Below are 18,315 nucleotides of genomic sequence, written 5' to 3' on the forward strand. Positions count from 1 at the left end.
AAGATATGTAAATGTGCTTAGAAATTGCCAGGTGTAAATGTAGTGGTGATAAAGTGAAATCGTAAGTTATACTTTATAATCTTCCATCTCTTTTTCTGCTTTGCCTGGGTAGTAGCAGGGTTTTTATTTTTTCCAAAGGTGCTAAGTTTAGTTTATAAATTGGAGATCTGCGAAGAAAGAATGCTATCTGCACTGACTCACTCTGGTGTCTGGTCTTTATTCCAGGCCTTATTGATGACAAAGTATGCTATGAATTTAGAAAATCTACAACCCTGTGAAAGTGGCAAATTGCTTTCTGGTTTACCTCCAGTGTTTGTATGCATGTCAAGCTCACCTCTTGACCTTTTCTGCACTGAGTTTCTCTGGAGCTGCAGAGCAGTGGCACAGGTGTGCACATTCAGGCAGGAATGCAGGCTGTCAAGGATATGATTTTTTGCAATTCTCCTGCTTTTCATCCCTTTGCATTCAGAAGTATGAATTACTGATATTTTATTCTTATTCACAAAGGTTCTTTTAGACCTGAGAGCTTATGCACTTGATAAACCTTAAAATACCATCTGCAGACTGAAAAAAAAAAATAAAAGAATATTGGTATGGTTGTGATTTTTTGTGTATATTCTTTTTAATGTAAATACTGTTTGTTAATAGGCAATAACATTTGTTTAAACATGACTGAAAGTATACTAGATTTGTTTCAACTTGTGCATAATCAGTGCAGTTCAACAGGGTAGTAAAGCAGGGTATAAATTATGAGTCTGGTGCATATTTGCTATGCATTGCTCTCTAGACCTCCCAAACTTATATCCTAAGGGCAGTTCAATGGCAGTTGAATAATTATAGTTAATTTACCTTGTGATCATCAGTGGTTATCAGACCTGTGAGGTGGTATTCATCTGTGGGTTATGCAAATTGGATGCATCAGTGGACTGTTTCATAATTGATTAAATATAAGTAAAACAGGAAATAAAATATTTCCATGGTCTTTAATCTTAAAATTGGAGTTCACTGGAAGGAGAAATTAGATGAGAAGTCATCTCTCCTGCTGTATCAGACCTAACGCTTCCCTTTTCTTCCTTTGAAACTGATCCATTCCCTTTTATATGATGTATATCAATGCCCAGTGTGTGTCGTCACATCTTGGGGTTTGCGCATGACTGCAGAAACTGGCTTTTCTTTCCACTGGGTAGCTAACGGGCACCATGCTGACTCAGGATTTAAGCAGCTCCTCAGGTAGGGCATCCCAAAGCCTGACACCACCTTGTGGGTAGGGTGAGAGGGCATGCTACATCTGGTCCTTGATGCATAGCCAAGTGTGCAGACACTCTCTGGTAAGAAAGCTTCCTGCCCTACTCGCAAGTTTTGTTTTTTCCTGTTTGTCCAAGGAGCTGTTACCCAACTCCAGAATCGATGACTTGGGTGTTAAAGTCCCAGTAGCCATTGAAAAAATCCTTGCTTTGTTGTACACAATGATGTGCATAAGTGCTTTATGAATGGTCTTTGGCTATGCTAGGAGTGTGCTAAGTGCCTTCAGAACTCTGTAGTTCAGTTGTTTTACTTCTTGGTTGACTAAGGCAACTAGATAGCAATCACTTTGCTGTCAGTAGTGAGACTCAGTACCAAATGAAGCTTTCGCCAATTATATGTCTGAACCAGCAAATGATTTCTGCAGTCCTCTACTGATTTTTACAGAAGGCAGGTAATGAGTGTAAGAGAGGGAAGTATCACTATGAAGAAGCTGCTGGTAGTCTTGATGTCCTTCTGCAGTTTTAGAATGAATTAACTCACAAATCGTGATCTGAAAAAAAAAAAAAAAAATTATATATATATATCACCACATAATATGGGCTTGGTTTGGAGTCATCATCTTTGCTCTGGGTAATTGTCTACATATCCATCCAAATCATAAAAATGGCAGCTGATAAGATATAGGACATGCATGTCTTGATTTTTTTATTCATCTGAAGTGACGCCATCAAAATAGTAATTGCTTTTCTCTCGGCTAATTCTATGGAACCTGAGTCTGGACATTTTTTTGTCATCTTTCACCCTCAGCCATTTGTATGCAGTAAATACATTCTGAAGTATTATTAGTATGTTTGTTTAATTTTGCTGCTACATTTCAGATTAATTCCTCTATGGATTTGAAAACATTTATTTCTCATTTGTAACATGTTTGGTTTTTGACTTCCCAAAAGCTTGGGAAAAACTTTTAGGACTGTACTCTATTCCCATCCCCCCAGACTTTTGTATATTTTTATCCCCTAAAACACATTTGTGGTATTGGAGTGATGTTGTCATACTACTAAATTAATATGTAACCATTTTTTTTTGCTAGACCAGCACAATTATTTTAAGCTCATAATTTCTCTTAGTGACATGAAATTATGCTGTTACTTTATCAACTAGTTCTGAACTGAAGGTCTCATTCCACTGCTGAGAAAAGAAATCTGATTCACAGCTTTACAAAATCTTCCAGGTAGAGATGCCTCGTGTTGTTTTCGTTTGGTGTACATTTGTTACACCATCAGTAAGAATTCTGATGGAATTCTAATGGACGTCTTACAGCATTATGACAAGGAGCATGGTATATGGATTGGAGGAGTATGTATGTGTCCACGGAGTGGTGTGAGCCTGCCCAGCTGAGGAGCAGATCCCCCAGATGGGCTTTGTGCTCTCTGATCGCCTGTGATATTTCAATGCAGTCTTGACAGTGTTTTGTCTTCTCTGCTGTGCCCAGGTTGAGTGCGTATAGCTGGGTAATTAAACTTTGAACCAATAAACAGATTTGAGAGTCTGCTGCTTTGAAGAACAGGAGATCACAAGAACAATTTCCTGTTAGTTGCTTTGCTCAGATACAACTTAATGTGAAGGTGCAACAGATCTCTGTGTTAAGTAAGACTAACCCCCCTCCTTTTATCCAGCAGCAGCACCTCGGAACCTTGGTTAATGTGTGATGGGCAAATATAACGTAAAAATATAGATTTATCCCTGTTTTTAACTAAGGTATAATTTATTAAAGAATGGGGTGATTTCCACTACAATAGTGTACTTTCTTTTCAATCCCAGTAATGAGATCTTGAGATTTTTTGTGTTTTAGTAAAGATTCAGGAAAGAATTCGGTCTGTTATGTCATCATGATTAATGCCTCGAAGTTCACTTAGTGGAATGCAAATCCTTTCACTGTCTTATCTTTGGATAAAATTGGGAGCAAATTGGAATAAAACATTGCAGTGAGTCTTTTTGATATCTGTATCACTAATTTAAATCATACAAATGAAGTTTTATGTATGAAAATGTTGCCTGACAGTCACTTAGCAGGTAACATCATGACCTATGTCAAAGTAGATGGTCTGCCATCCAAAGCTCATTACTTCCAGTATATTTCTCCAATATTGTAATGTTAGCAGAGTAATTATTCCCAAGTAATTCTCTGTATAGACAGTAAGGTACATTTGTAAACAAACGCATACATATTCTGTATGCATATGTATATTTATACATATATACATGCACAAATATATGTACGCACTTTGTGATAACTCTGAACTGAAAATACCCATATTGAAAGTTAGTCTGTGTTCAGTCAAAATTATTTTTGGATCCAAATGGAGTTTTTTTTTTGTTTACTATGGTGAAGTTTGAGGTAATTCTAAGGTTTTATATTATTCAATATTGGGAAAGTAGTTCTCCAAATAATAAATAGACCGGTCAGAATTTTTCATCTCCCTTAGAAATATATTATAGAAAGAAATGCCTTTTTATAGATTAACACATGCTTCCTGCTGACTTTGTAAAGCAATATGAAGGTACATAGTAAACTTTTATTAAGAACTAATAGTTTCCTGGCTCACGTTTACCGTGTATCACCAAGAATTTCTTTCTTTTAACAAAGCTCTATTGGCTTGTATTCTTTTCTCTCCTACCTTCCAGTGATTTTTTTTTCATTGAATCAAAAAGAAACTGTATCCCTGGAGAGGACTCCAGAGTAGAAGGTAGAGTTCAGAACCAAAAAATTGTTTTCTTGTATGGGACAACACCTGGCTGACCCTTTGTTGTTTGAATATGGCCTGAAATTCTTTGCGGTTTGAGTGTAAAACCTATGTCCTTGGGCAATTAGCAAGTCAGCACGGAGCTTGAGATTTTTTATTTCAGAAAATGAGCAAGAGGGTGGTGCTGACTGCACATGTCCGTAGTAGTATCCGTCTGGGAAGGAGCAGACTGGCAATGTCAAGCAGATCAGAGTGACAGGACTAGCAGGCTGAAGATAGCAGTGCGGAAAGTGTTGTGCTCCCAGTAACTGCAGTGGTGACCCCGTGGCATACTGCACCTCCTGAATGGTTCACTGAAATGATTGCTTCAGCTGCAAATACCGTTTGCTTACTGCGGGGTGGAGATAATTGTCTGAAACCTGAGTGGGAGAATTTCATGGGCCAACTGAGTGACTTATTTCTTTTGTCTTTTTAACTTAAAAGCACAATATGACCTCTTAATGTCTGAACAGGTTTTCAATCTCACGGAGCATTTTTTCAGAATAAAAGGCAATTTATTTGCAAACATTAATTAACCTGAAGAGAAACAGCATCCTTAAGTTTCACTGTATCTCAATATATTGGCCAAATTATGAATACTGCAGAGGTGTCATCAACAGTATTTGAAAATACCAGTAGGAAAAAATCAGCAGGCTTACTTTAAAACAATGTTTTCAAGGATCTATGTGAGAAAGCTCACTTAATACAGCAACAGGATCTTGGATGCTTAGACGTTTTGGAGTTTTTGTTAATACAATGTTGTTCTGTTGAGATGCAGTGGGCACTCAGATGAAGGTTTGGAGTTCTTTAGATTTTTGTTTACATGGTCAGTATGTGGCTTCAGTTACAATTCCTCTGTAATTTTCCAGAGACGGCTTGTTACTGTAAAGTCAGTTTCTTCTTTCATAATATGAATGGAAGACAAAAATACTGGTAGTTGCCAAGGATCAGAAATGCAAAAAAGTGAATCACTAAACATCTAAAATGTAAGATTTTAAAAGGCTGGTACTGAGTCCTCAGAGGCACTAACATATTACTCTCCAGCTTGCTCTGGGTATAAGAAGGTTGTCCTAGAAGGAAAACCATTTTGTGAGTCAGAACATAGGGATTTAGAGAGGCATCCTCTTATCTTTTTAACATCATCTGTTTAATAGCTTAAAATCAGGGACAAAATTTGTAAGACACAGAATTTGCCCCTCTTCCTAGGGCCTTACCTCATCTATCTATTCTATTCTTGGCTTTTGTTCTTCAAAGTAATTTGAAATCATCTTTGGTGCACAAGAAGGGTGTATGAAGATATTAATGAAATAACAGGTCTTTTTAATGACTAATCACATTTTAAAAACAGAGCAAGAATAGCATGGTGATGGGAGAGAAGAAAGAAATTTAAATTTCACTCAGTGGTTTTTACTACTTGAAAACCTTCCTCTCCCAAGCTATTTATAAAATATTAGGTTTGTATTGCACAGCTGAAGGAATTCACAAAACGTTAAAGATTTGACTGGAACCAGTCAGGGTTTTTCCCTTTGGTACTCAGGAGAAACGGGATTTGAGGGAGTTGACAATGAGACACTGCGAGTTTTCTGCAGGGATATAGCTAAGAATTGATACTTTAAATGAGGCAAAGGGGCATGAAATCCAAACTATAGTGCCATTACAGAAGTAAAACGTATGAAATGCATTACTTGGGGAGACTCCTTCCTTCTTGCCCCCACCTCGTTCTCCAGTCCTGGCTAAGCTGCAGCTCTTCAGAGGTGAACTGAGCAAAGCTGGGAAAGATGGTAGGAAAAAGCCAGAGCTGGAAACTCTGAAGAAAGGCCTTTGAAAGTGGATCTGGTTAGTTCTCAAGGCCACACAGAATTAGGTATTTCCATAACAGTAAAAGAATTTACAATGTGCAGTCTGTGCATAACTAGCTCTTGTAGCTTGTAAAACTCTGTGTGTTTTTCCAGTAGCAGGGCGGGCACCCACTCCTCCCGCAGGTATCCCTGCTCGCCTTTGTGAGCGGCTGGGATGTTGCACTGCTGTAAGCCTGGTGATTGCAGTGCCAGGACTGTAAGACCCTGGAGTGCTGTACCCTGGCAGGAGCCACTGTGTTGGTGCACAAATTTGAAGGATTTATTTTGTGAGCTGTAACAGATGAGAAAGGATGGTATGAAATTCCGACCAAGTTCTTTGGATGTGCGCGTATGTTACCATGCTTCACTATAACATAGGCCTCCTTTTGAACCCAAGCATAGTAATGTTGACCATGCTTACTGTTAAATGCAGAAATTTTATTCTTTTGTTTTAACACATGGGTACATTTTGAGAACTGAGGAATGTGTTCAATAGAAAAAAAATTAAAAAAAAAAAAAAAAAAAAAACAAACAAGCCAATATTGAGACATCCAAACAACTGTAGTAGACAAAAGGATAATAAATTATCCTTTTTTTGTAGTGCTATTTCCAACACTGAGTTACAGGTAGAAAATACTTAAGGTAAATTTAAGCCCTTGAGTTAATAGAAATTGAAATCTGATTTCAGATCTACTCTTTGCCCCTCTGCACTTGATGATAATGGTAGTGTCAGCTGCTCAGGAGATCTGCATGTTTGGTCTGAAATGTTGTAAAGGTAACACCAAGATTCACTGACATAGCCAGTTATATATCCTGGAATCTTATTTCCAGAGCTTTATTTAACTTGGAAGCTAAGGCATTTTCCAACTGTCACTCTTGTTACTCTTCTGTGTATGACCTATGTATACCTGTGTATGACCTATGTCTTCAGATGTTTCAGGTTGGCTAGAGATGGAAAGAGCCAACTGGGGTCTGAGCAGCACAGAGAACCTCTGAAAGCACTTCAGAATATCTGCTGCACAGGTCAGAGTAATACTGGTACATATTTAAAGTGTACCTTAATATCTTTGTCAGAAGCTCAGGTTGGTTGGAACTTGCCTGAGTGTGAGCGTGCCCCCAAGCTGTGGGAGGTCTTCTGTCCATGACCATGAGCTGGGTGTTGAGAAGAGAATGGCAGTGCTAGGCGAGGCGCCTCTGTAAATCAGAAGGTGGTTCTGGAGTGTAAAGCATGCACAGGAAAACTGAACTCAGACCTGTGCTCTCTGCTTGGGACTAGCTGAGTGCTCCTTCTCAGATGTACTCTTAGACAGCTCCTGGTTTCTACCAAATGTCAAGAAACTTGCTCTTATTTAAAAAAAAGTTTCCTCCTCTTTATCTGCTTCAGTAGTTGATATTCAGCTTACTCTTTGCGGTCTGTTAGAAAGGATTTAGACAGCCCTTTCAGGGTTGTTTGGCTCTGTACTTGTGCTCCAGCTTGCCTCCTTGCTGTGCTATTCTTTGCCTGCAGAAGGCTCGGCTGTTTCCCTGCCCATCCTGGAGGGGTCCAGCTGAACCACAATATGGCAGCCAAGACGAGGTAGACAAGAGCTTGTGTTTTCTGCTGGCCAGGCCCAGTTTTCCCCTCCCTACTTATTATTACACAAGTAAATAAATAAAAGGACATAGCCTTTTGTCACGCACTAACTATTTGAGGATGGCAAAAGGAATTTTACTTTTAATAACTAACTATATGTTGGAGATGCAAGTGTACTGCAGAATTGTCCTTCCATGTTTGTTTCTTTTGGCCAAAAGAGGAAATATGACCCTTGCAGATAAGTGTTCATTGCTCACCTTTTGATTAAGTAGACCAAAGCATTATCCTTTTAGATACACTACATAATATGGAGAGATCCAAAAGAAATGTGCTGATTATTCAACTCAATGAAATATAAAGGTCAGAATATTTTTGAGCTGTTCAGCTACTTAAGTGCTTTGTAGTGAACTATAACTCTGCGGTTTCAGAACAGAGCAGTTATTCAGGTTTAGTAACATGAAAAGAGTTTTATGAGGTTGAGTATGAGGAAGTATTTCCAAATTATGCTAGGAAGGCATATATAATTACTTTTGAGAGTGTTCTCAAAAAATTCATTTGGAATACCAGATTGATAGACAGATACAACATTTTTTTCTAAACAGCACCCTTCTGAAATAAAAGTGCAGTCAGTTGTTTCAGTGATTAAATCTCTGAAACTGCTCAAGGGCTCTGAAATGATTTTCTGTTAGGAAAAATAACAGTCATGCATGGGTAAGTTCCTGCCTGTTCACAAAGCTTGTTTTGGATTGCTCATATTGATAGCTTCATTAGCTTTACTGTTGGTAGTAACTTGACTACGGCAAATGCCAATTTGAATGATGTTGAAACTCAATCCTGTGGAGTATATAAACTACTGAAAGCATTGAATCAGTTTACACGATTGAGTTGTTGGTTGTTCAGAACGTGAAAATCTTTGCTATGCTTAAGAGCACGTGATGAATTGGGAAGACACCAGTATGATGGCTGTTGTAGGTGAATATCTAATCATGTGAATTTTAATTCAGAGATGATGATGATAATTTCAAAATGTAGGTTTTGATTCTTGGTCTTGGGTGGGGGGAGGAAGGGGGCTGGGGTTCTAATTGCAGAAATACTTCTTGCAAATATTAATATTTTCCAGTAGTTTTCAATAGATCCACAGGAATTTGACTTCGGATATATGACTTCTCGTGTAGTAAGATTAAGAACACAATCTTGAGTTTTCCCATGCTCTAATGAATTTTTCAGTGGAGCTAGAAGCTAAAAATGGGTAATGTCCTGTCACATTTCCTTTGGTGCATACAAGTGTGTAGAAGTTCTAGGACATGTAAAAATTGTGTATATAATTGCATTTCAGCTTTTGGCATTTAATTACATAAGAGGAATTACAAACACTGCCTTGGCATTATCAGTCTGTCTGATTTGGATCAAAGTAGACTTACATGCAGATAAAGTGTGCTGTGAAGAAAAAGGGAGATGAATCTCAGTTAAGAAAAATTATATCTGATCCTGCCATTAAATGTGCTTAAGTGATGTATTCGTCTTAAGCATGATCTTGCTTCTGATGATTTTTGTCTTGTGGTTTATTTTAAAACACTAAAGCTATTCCAGATGCTTTGTCAAACAGACAAAGCAGTGATTCAAATTGACTTAAATTCAGGTTATTGATTTAAGGGGTCAGTAGCAATATAAGAGTACATTGTTTGTTTAATGTGTGAACTGACATCTATAGTCTTTGAGTTGCATTATTTTTGTGACGGGCAAACTATCACAGTTAGAATTTAAAAGTCCATCAGTTTGTAACTAGGAGTGTTTGTGAATACCAGTTAAAAATAATGGAAATTAGTTGTTATTGTCAGATTTTGTTTCAAGGATTTGGACTCCTAAGAACCCGTGTGTGTCCAAAAAACTGATCTTTTCAAATGTCACTCTGTTGTTTCCAAATAAGAGGAAAGATGACTCATCTCATGACTTGATGATCTGTATTTGTATTCAAAAAGTAAAATCCATAATATTCAACTAATCACTTGAAGTTGCACAATAGTGCCTACACCATAATTGCGCATGCTGTATCAGTACTCAGGAACATCTAAAATGTTTCGCTCTTTTTTTTTTTTTTGAGTAAAGCTGGTAAAGTTTAACTTCTGTTTTCTGAATGTAACCTTTTAGTTTTAATGAAGTTCTAGCCTTCTAAAAGCAGGGTATTATCATGGGGAATGCCTGGTACCGTCAGTACTACAACTTCGAGTAACAATGTCAGAAGTGTTTAGTCATGGATCTTAGCATACAAGGTAGGAAACAACTTGAATCAGTACAAGACACAGTACTGGTATTCAGAAAACTTGCTTTGCTTAAGGATTTTCTGGTGTTTAGTTGTATGTTGACAGGCAAACATTTATTACTAAATCATTGTTGCCTCATTATTTTCTTTTCTTCTGTTGAATACTTCAACATAGAGCATCTCTTTGGTTAACACAAATTTCTGTTGCAACGTCTGCTGTTCGTATAACAATTGTGACCACTGGCAGCAAATTCTGAGTATGAAATACTGCAAGTTGCTGAAAGGTGCAGCTTTTTTGTTAGAATATGGGGGCATAACTGGAAGCAAATATTTGCTTGTGTGAATAGCACAGAATTGGCTGTACAATACTGCCTAGAATTTAAAATAAAATGTTGATGTCTTTGTTGCAAAGATGCAGTGCTTCCTTAATTCTTTTTTATTAGGAGTTAAGGAAAAGCTAAATTAACTTCTGCATTACAGTTTATAATGTAGTGTAATTAACATTTGAGGTGATTAAACACGTAGTTTTTTTGAGCATATCTGACAGTTACTTATTTGTCAAGTGCAATAGAATGGCAAAACGTTGAACATTCCAGCTGGATATTATAACTTCGATAAGTGCAGAAAGATGTCTATTTAATTCACTTTAAAGAAGGGGCGCGTAAAGTGTTTATTGCATCCCAAAACTGATTTTTTGTGTTAGTGATGCTATACTGAACTTACTTTTCACTCTGTGACTACAGTTGTAATAAAATCTTTAAATAAATCCTTTCAGTAAGTGTGTGTTTTTGAGTAGCACAGTTGTATTCTTCAGCTCCTTGGCCATGTTGTAGCTAAAGGAGCAGGGGGGAATGTTTTAGAATATGATGAATATTTCCTGAGTAAAAATGAGATGTTGGGAATGTATAGAAAAGACAGCCTAAATCTTTTCTGTTTCCAGCATGCTGTCGACTGGATTGAGTAATAAATTCTTCGGTCAACAGTAATTCTACGAATGCTGGGAACAGAAATGTTAAAGTCTTGTACAGAGAGTAAAGAAGCTGAGAGTTGTAAGTGAACTGAAAGGACTATGATTCATTAAAATCTGAGTGAAGTAGAGGTCCACAGGTGAGAACAATATCCTCTTGTCATGTGCCCTTTCAGCACAGCATAGTCATTCATCACTCTGCTCATTGCTGTAGCCAATGTGTTAGGAGCTGTGTTTTCCTTCAAGGCATCTTTTTTTTATTTTTTTTTTCTTCTTCTTCTTCCTCTAACCAAAAATAGAAATGCAGCTTTGCTCAGGTATTTGCTTCTACTTTTCTTGTTGAATCTTTCATAAATCTTTATCTGCCAGGTCAATTACAAGTCATTACTGAAGTAATTCATTATATGCTTCAGTAAGTTTAATATTGTTAAATTGTGAACAACTGTACATTGTTTGTCTTGAAATTTTCCTTTTAGATGCTAAAGCAGCATGAATGGGCCACTGGGGCTAGAAGAAGAGCTGCACTGAAATGGTGAAAGTGTTGGCAAGCTTCTAACTTAGCCACTTGTTCAGCCTTTTTTTTCTTCATTGCTAGGACAGGATTAGATGCTCAGCAAGTAAGCATGAGTGCAGTGTGTGTTTTTACTTGCTCTTAATTACACCTCTCCTATTTTTATTCTCTACACACATAAAACATTTTTCTGTCCCTTGTTGTAGTAGAAGGTTCCCTTAAAGCAAAATTTATTGTGGTTTTACAGGCACAAGGGGAACAGGGCTTCCCAGCTTTGCTGGCAGAAATTTTTCAAGTGCACAGTTCACTGGTTGGTCTGACCTAACAGAGAAATAAACCATGACTCTTCTTGAGGACTGTCTTTTGATTAGCTTTAAAATGGATTCCCATTGACTTCCTCTGCATGAGTACTACTCCATTAGCTCATTACCGTGATTTAAAAGCAGCTAATCATGATCATAGTTAGAAAATCACCTTCAGCTATTTCAGCACGTTTTGCTTCTCATACGAGCAGTTTCCCGACAAGACCTCTCACTTGTTTCTCCTTCATAGCCTTTTTACATATGAGGTGATAGTAACTGAAATGTCGTCTTCTCTATAAAACAGAAGTGAAAAATCAATAATGTCATTGATAAAGAATATAAGTGTACCGGCGCCGAGAATGATGTAATGAATATGAAATTTGTTCTTGTCTGTTTCTGAATGACAATGTAACAGTTTTCCATGGCAATTTAAATCTCTGGATTTACTGAAATGAAAACCAAGAAACAAAATTAGTTGGTAGAATGTTAGTTTCTCATCTCGCAAAGTCTATCTGTTACAGAATGGCCAATCAAGGCAGAGATTAAATGGCTGCATTTTCATATAACATGCCATAAATTAATCAGCGTTATTTCAAAAGTGGAGCTGACAGTGTTTTTTCTTGCTGTGGTTGTTGTTACTCACACCAAGTTAAGTAATAGGTTGGCATGGCTGTAAAGAAACGTGGTAACTGAGCAAGGAATCATTTGTTGGCCGGAGGAAAAGAGAAGTGTGAAGTTGCAGGGAAGTTTTCTTGGTATGGGGAGGAAACCAATCTTTCACAGGTAAATTGCATAGAAGGAAAAAGGCTGTGATCTCAGTTGTGGAAGCGTTGCTCCTGCAGTTTCCCCACCCTCCTATAAGCGTTGTTCCTCTGGGGCTGTGTGCGTGTGCCCGTGTGCAGACTTGCTACCTGGAGGCTGAGGCTCGTATACACGTAGCTGCTGAATTTGTGTAGTCTGCAGATTTTCTGAGAATAATTGCCTTGTGAGTTTGTGTAGTTTCAAGATCTAGTTGGATGGAAATACAATGCTGGTTAATTGAGGTTAATAAACCCCTCCCTGTTCCAGCTTCCTCGATGTGCCTAGAGATAGCATTATCTGGTGGATATTGAATGCTGGTGTTGACATATTTTTTTAAGCGCATAAGTCTTTATAATAGGAGATACAGTGATTTAAAATAGACTGTCTCAAGTCTATTTTGTATTTGCTGTAATTTTGGTATGGGAACTTCTCCAGCACACATGTAAGGGGAAAACTCAGAAGGCCTAACTTGGAAAAACCCAAACTATTGCAAACTGTGATTTGGGTCAGTTAATATCAGAACTGTAACATTAAATACTCATTTACAGTACAACTTTTTGTTCCATTAGTTTAAGGCTGTGCTCCTGAGAAGCCATACTGACTGCAGTATTGCTTTAGTGGTGTAAAGTAGGTTCATAAATCTTAAACCACTTGTAGGTTGCAAATGTGTCTTCAGATCATTTTCAATTTCTGAAGAAATAACAGTTGTTGTAACTGGGATATGGTGTGTATCCTAACACTGTACTGAAAATCACTTAGGTTTTTGTACAAATTTTATGGATGACAGAGTGATAGCACAGGTTTATAAAGTGCCTTGTCCCCTGGGTTGCTAGAATTAGTCCGCACCTGCAGCCTGTTGCCCCTGCTGTCCCCCCACGCTGCCCAGGAATGTGTCGGTGCTCCAGTGGGAGTGGTGTGATCCTCCCCCCTCTCACCCCAGCCTTCTAAGTCGTGATTTACGTGGTTTACTCCATGTTTAGAAACTCTAAGTAAAACACAGAAAGAACAGGACAGGTTTTTGTTTTCGAGAAAAACATTGCTTGCTATCATCAGCTGCAAATTCTCCCTTCAGTTCAAGCATGTAGTGTGATGATTTCAGGTAAGGGATGAGTGGTTTGGGTTCCCTGGTTGTCAATCTTCCTAATAAGCTTCCAGCAAAGATTGACTGTTGTTTTTCCCCCTCAAAAGCATGCTCTAACAGAGCTGGTGAGTAAGAGATACTGGAGGGAAAAGGAATTGAAGTATTCCACTGCAAGTGCTCAGGATAGTGGAGGACTTAGCCTGATTAGAGTGGTAAAAAACAAGCGTATAGCAAGTATTATAACTTGAACTTTTATATTCATTTCAGTAAAATCTCAGTGAGTAGCAGTAGAATGTTTTACAGTGTTTGCACATGAGTTTTCACTGTAATAGGAGGCATGTGAGTTCCTGACTTCTTCAGGTGGGTCATACGCTGCAGTGTATTTTCACTGTGGTTGATAGAGGACTGTTTTTCAAAACGCCAAATTGTAATGCTATAGAATATGCCATTGTGGGTTGCAATCATAGTACAAATGTGCACATCTTTGATCTGTAGTGTATGCTTTTCTAATATGGCTGAGGTTGTAGTTTGTTTTCATTGTGTGCAAAACGTAACTCCTTTACTCCTTGTGACGTCAGCAGGGGTCATCTTGAGAATGTCATCTTGAAACTCGTTCAGTATTTTTTTTTAAGAATGAAGGCAATTGTTCTTGAGACTTGGATAAGTTATGCCTAACTTACTGAATTCATAGTGTTTTCTTTTAGGGTAATACTCTGTTTTAACACTTTTCCTTGTAGCTTTTCAAAAAACTAAAAACCTTGTTAGCTTATTAAAACATTGTCTAAGTCTTCAAATATTTAAATCCTTGTACACCTTTTCTGATTTAACAGAACAAGTTGAAATTAAACCATGATATTTTATTACTATACATCATTATTTATAGTTCTTTTTCACACTGTACAGTCACAGTGGGATTTTTTCTATGCCCTTCAGCGACATATACATCAGGCACTAAAAGAATAAATGTGTTACCTTTTGGTGGTAGATAACAATTAAGAAGGTGTCTCAGAGTGTTTCTGGAGCTGAATTTCAAGAGATTTCCTTAATTTTAGCATGCAATTTTCTATTTTTGGTTGAGCTATATATCCCTGTTCCACTTACAGCACTTGAAGAATGTGGTCTGCTAGGAACAGATGGTGTCATTTAAGTTTTATACTGATTCTACTTAAACTTCTAAATGAAGTCCTTATGCTTTTAAATGTTTAGTTAAGACTTACTGATTGTTAGCAAATTGAGAAAAGTTGGTCACAACTGATTACCTGTTTAGAGACTGAAAGAGGTAATTGTCTCAGTTTTTAAAACTTTGTAGTCATTAACATCATTAGTGGATTCCTGTCATCTTCCAAAGGAAATAGTGAAGTTGGTTCATAAACTTGGAATCATAGGTAGATTTAGGCTTTTCCAAAAGGCAGGAAGTGGTAAAACATGCATGTGGTTTTCTTTAGTTAGGAAATTAACTCTGATTCTCTATCAGTGGAGCTGATACAAATGAGGAATCACTAATGTATGTGTTCTACTCTGACACTGTCAAAACAGATTATTTGAAGGTACAAAAATGATATGTTTTCGTCAGCTATTTCACTCCCTTTATGCAGCTACAGAAGCTGTTGTTTGTATAAAACGCTTTTCACACATTTCCAGGGTTTCAAAGTTACTAAAGAATATTGTTTGTGGTTTGCACTCGTTTTTTGCCTGACAACTGAGATATTGAAAATAATCAGTTAATAATTATTGAAAATAATTCAGTTAGTTTCTTTCATTTAAATATGTATGAAAATACTTAAAAAACAAGCAAACAAAAACCCACAAACCTCAGAAATACCAAGCACAAAATTCTAGGTGAAAAATTGCCTTTGAAATTTTTACAAATCAAATCTGCAAGGGAATGAATGAATAAGCACGATATAATACTCCATACTATCTACACATTCCCCAAAGCAATGCAGTATGTGTCCTATTGCTTTTGCTGGGAGGTTGCTGGTAGTAAATCTTGTGAGTAAAGGGAAAAGACTGCTTGCCAACACTAGTTCCTGTTCTTCAGATACAGCATAGTGAGAGAGTTGTGGTGTTGTTGTCCCCATCCCCCCCCCCCCCCCCCCCCAAAAAAAAAAAAAATGTAGCCACCATGATTAAGACATTGTCATTTGCTTTCCATGCCAGGCTTAGCAGAAGCAGGACTTTGTGTGATCCCTACCATGCTTCAGTGGAAAGTCAGCCAATAGGTCAGGCTTGAACAAACCCAGTTGTCTTTGTAGCAGCAGGGATTATGGAGAGCTCATGTGATTGTGTTTGCTGTCAGGACTGTAATCTCTGGCAGGGGAAAAAGGGCAGTCTATCTAACTCACCAAAGAGATCGGGTGCTCAATCCCTCCTGTCATTGTGAATTTGCATTGCAGTTCCTTTCTTAACTTGTAGAACTGCAGAGGAATTTTGGGGTAGCCTGGAAGTCTCCTTTGTCAATGAAACATATCTGTAAGCCCAGTTCTGCATGCCCATGACAGTAAAGCTGCTACTCAGAGGCTTTCTGTCTGCAAAATGTCCCTGTTATTTTTGAATGATAACAATTGAATGCTGGTAAGGAACGCTGCTGCCAGTCCCTTGTCCCTTGCCCTCCCAGTCATGGTAATTTTGATAATTTTGGATTTGGATGAAAAATGTTTTAACAACAGCCCTGCAGTTACGCTGTCATGAAGTGTGAAGTTGTATGTTTTGATGTGTTATCTGAGAGGCTTGCAAATTCATCTGCTACTTAATGTTACCAAAGACCTCACAACCATGGAAAATTTGCATCTCTAGTAAGTGTAGAGTTTTTCAGAAAAAAAAAAATCAGAAAAAAAATTTTTCATTGCATTGCCATTGGCACTGTGTGTTTTTTTGCTAATAAATGGTCTTCAGTTACATGGGTGTACTTTACCCAACAGTACGGTGAATTGCTGTGGAACAAACTTTGTTCAGCCTGGTAGATGGGAACTGAAGGCTTTCCTGCTAACAAAGTGATTCCACTTAAAGAGATGCAGATGTGCAGTGAAGTCTCTGTGAAGCAGAACACTCGACGTTGTATGTTTGTTTAAATAGAAATTAGTCTCCTTTTGACATATCTGAATAAACTTAATCAGCTTCAGGAAACTAATGAGTTGACTGTATAAAATGGGGTAGAAATATTGATTCAATCGCTAATAAGAAAAAATTAAAAATGAAATTGTCATCTTTTAATGTGTAGATTAAAAGCAGATGCTATAGATGAATGAATGCATGGATTAATATTGTTTTTTTGTTGTCAGAATTTATGTTGATGGGAAATGGAGGAAATGTACCCTTACAGAAATATTTTGTAGTGGTTGTTAACACCTTATATTCTTTCTGGCGCTTTACTGTTTGGTGTACTGTAGTATGAATGTGTAAGCTGTTAACAGCAGGATGAACATTCAAGTTGAACAACCACCTGCTCCCATAACTGAATCGTTATTTAAATTCCCTTTGCTTTTCACAGGTTTAAACTCTGTCAGGGATTCAGATTTACAATGCAGGACATCACATGCAAAACTTTCAGTGCCATGCTCTCACTAGTTCTTGCATGCTCTATGTGTCCGGTTTGGCTTTCAGTGGACTTTAGTGTAAAATGGAATGTCCAAGACAGTGTGTAACAGGATTGGACATCAAATGGAGCCGACAGTAACGATCCTTCTGAAGTCATCAATACTTACAAAGCAGGAGGAAATCCACCCCTTACCCCGCTGCCTAGGAAAGTGTTTGTAGGAGCAAGAAAGCTATCCCAAGAACATCAAGTGGTGCTGAGACTTAGTTTTTCCAACTTGAATTGTCTCCTGAACTTGTCAGCTAATACTGTGTTGTTGTGTTGTTTTTTTTTCGACAATGAAGTGCTTGTTACTCTTAAGCAGATATATTCTGAATGTTATTAGTTTTAACTTACAAAACCATCAAATATGTGAGGTACTGGAATAAAAATTCAATGCAGACTGAAGCAAAAAATAAAAAATTCAACTGATTCAAAATATTTGCTTGATGTTAAGATTATATAAAGCTTCAAAGTACAGGGGTTAACAACAATCTTTGTCAGTAGTCTCTTGGATACAACTGTGGTTTAATGTCATTTGTGATGCATACTTACTTGTGCAGTGAGTGACACTTTTTCAAGAGTCTAGCTACTGGAGACTTTTATGAATTTAGCTGTTGAGCATTGTCTCTATTTAATAGAGCCGAATTTGCTAGTTTTAAGAGAGAGGATTTATATTACATATTTTTCAGACAAATTTCTCTACTTTGAGCTGTAATCTGACCGTTATCTTCTGTTAGTTAAGAAATATTCCCACGTTACGATTTCCAAGTGGTGTAAATTGCTGTTCTGTGTCCAGCTCAGCCTGCTGCATCTTGTTTTTTAACTTGTCCTTGTTAAATTGGCAGGAGCTGACTACAAAAATGAAAGTTGGCTATGAGTAAATAATTAGTTGTGTGTTGCCATGAATAATCGGGTAGAGACATGAATAGTTAACACTGTGGTTGAGCTGTAGCTAATAAAATAACACGGTGTGCACACAAGAATTCTGTGATTACTTAAGCCGCACTGTGAAAACTTTTTTTTAACCTTCTTTCAAGCCTTTTCGTATAGGTAAGGAGAAGGCATCTGGCTGATGAGTGTATCAGTAACCTGATAGCATCACTTTTCTCTTTTAGTTCCCTGTTTAAGCACAAAGTGCGATTATTGTGGCTTTGGCCAAGCAGCTTCTTTCTACATGACATTCATATCTTGGCTGTAAGGGATCTTAATCCAATATCAGAGTTAAACACTGTTTAGCAGTAGTCCCAGGATGCTAGTCTAGGTCCCAGGTTTTGCCATCAATCTCTTTCACGGAGAAAATGTTCATGTTAAAGGGAATGCAGCCCTTATGTATTTAATTTCAGGCTGACTGGACTTGGGGAATATTTAGAGATAACA

General features: G+C 37.6%; 1 protein-coding gene across 3 annotated transcripts in view; it reads left to right on the forward strand.

Moving 5' to 3' along the window:
* The window catches only part of SLIT3 (slit guidance ligand 3), a 508,988-nt gene that overhangs the window by 107,696 nt on the left and 382,977 nt on the right, over window positions 1-18,315 (forward strand). The gene's annotated exons all lie outside the window — the stretch shown is intronic.

This window comes from Cygnus atratus, chromosome 14, assembly GCF_013377495.2.
Source record: "Cygnus atratus isolate AKBS03 ecotype Queensland, Australia chromosome 14, CAtr_DNAZoo_HiC_assembly, whole genome shotgun sequence".
In the NCBI taxonomy this organism is placed as follows: domain Eukaryota; kingdom Metazoa; phylum Chordata; class Aves; order Anseriformes; family Anatidae; genus Cygnus; species Cygnus atratus.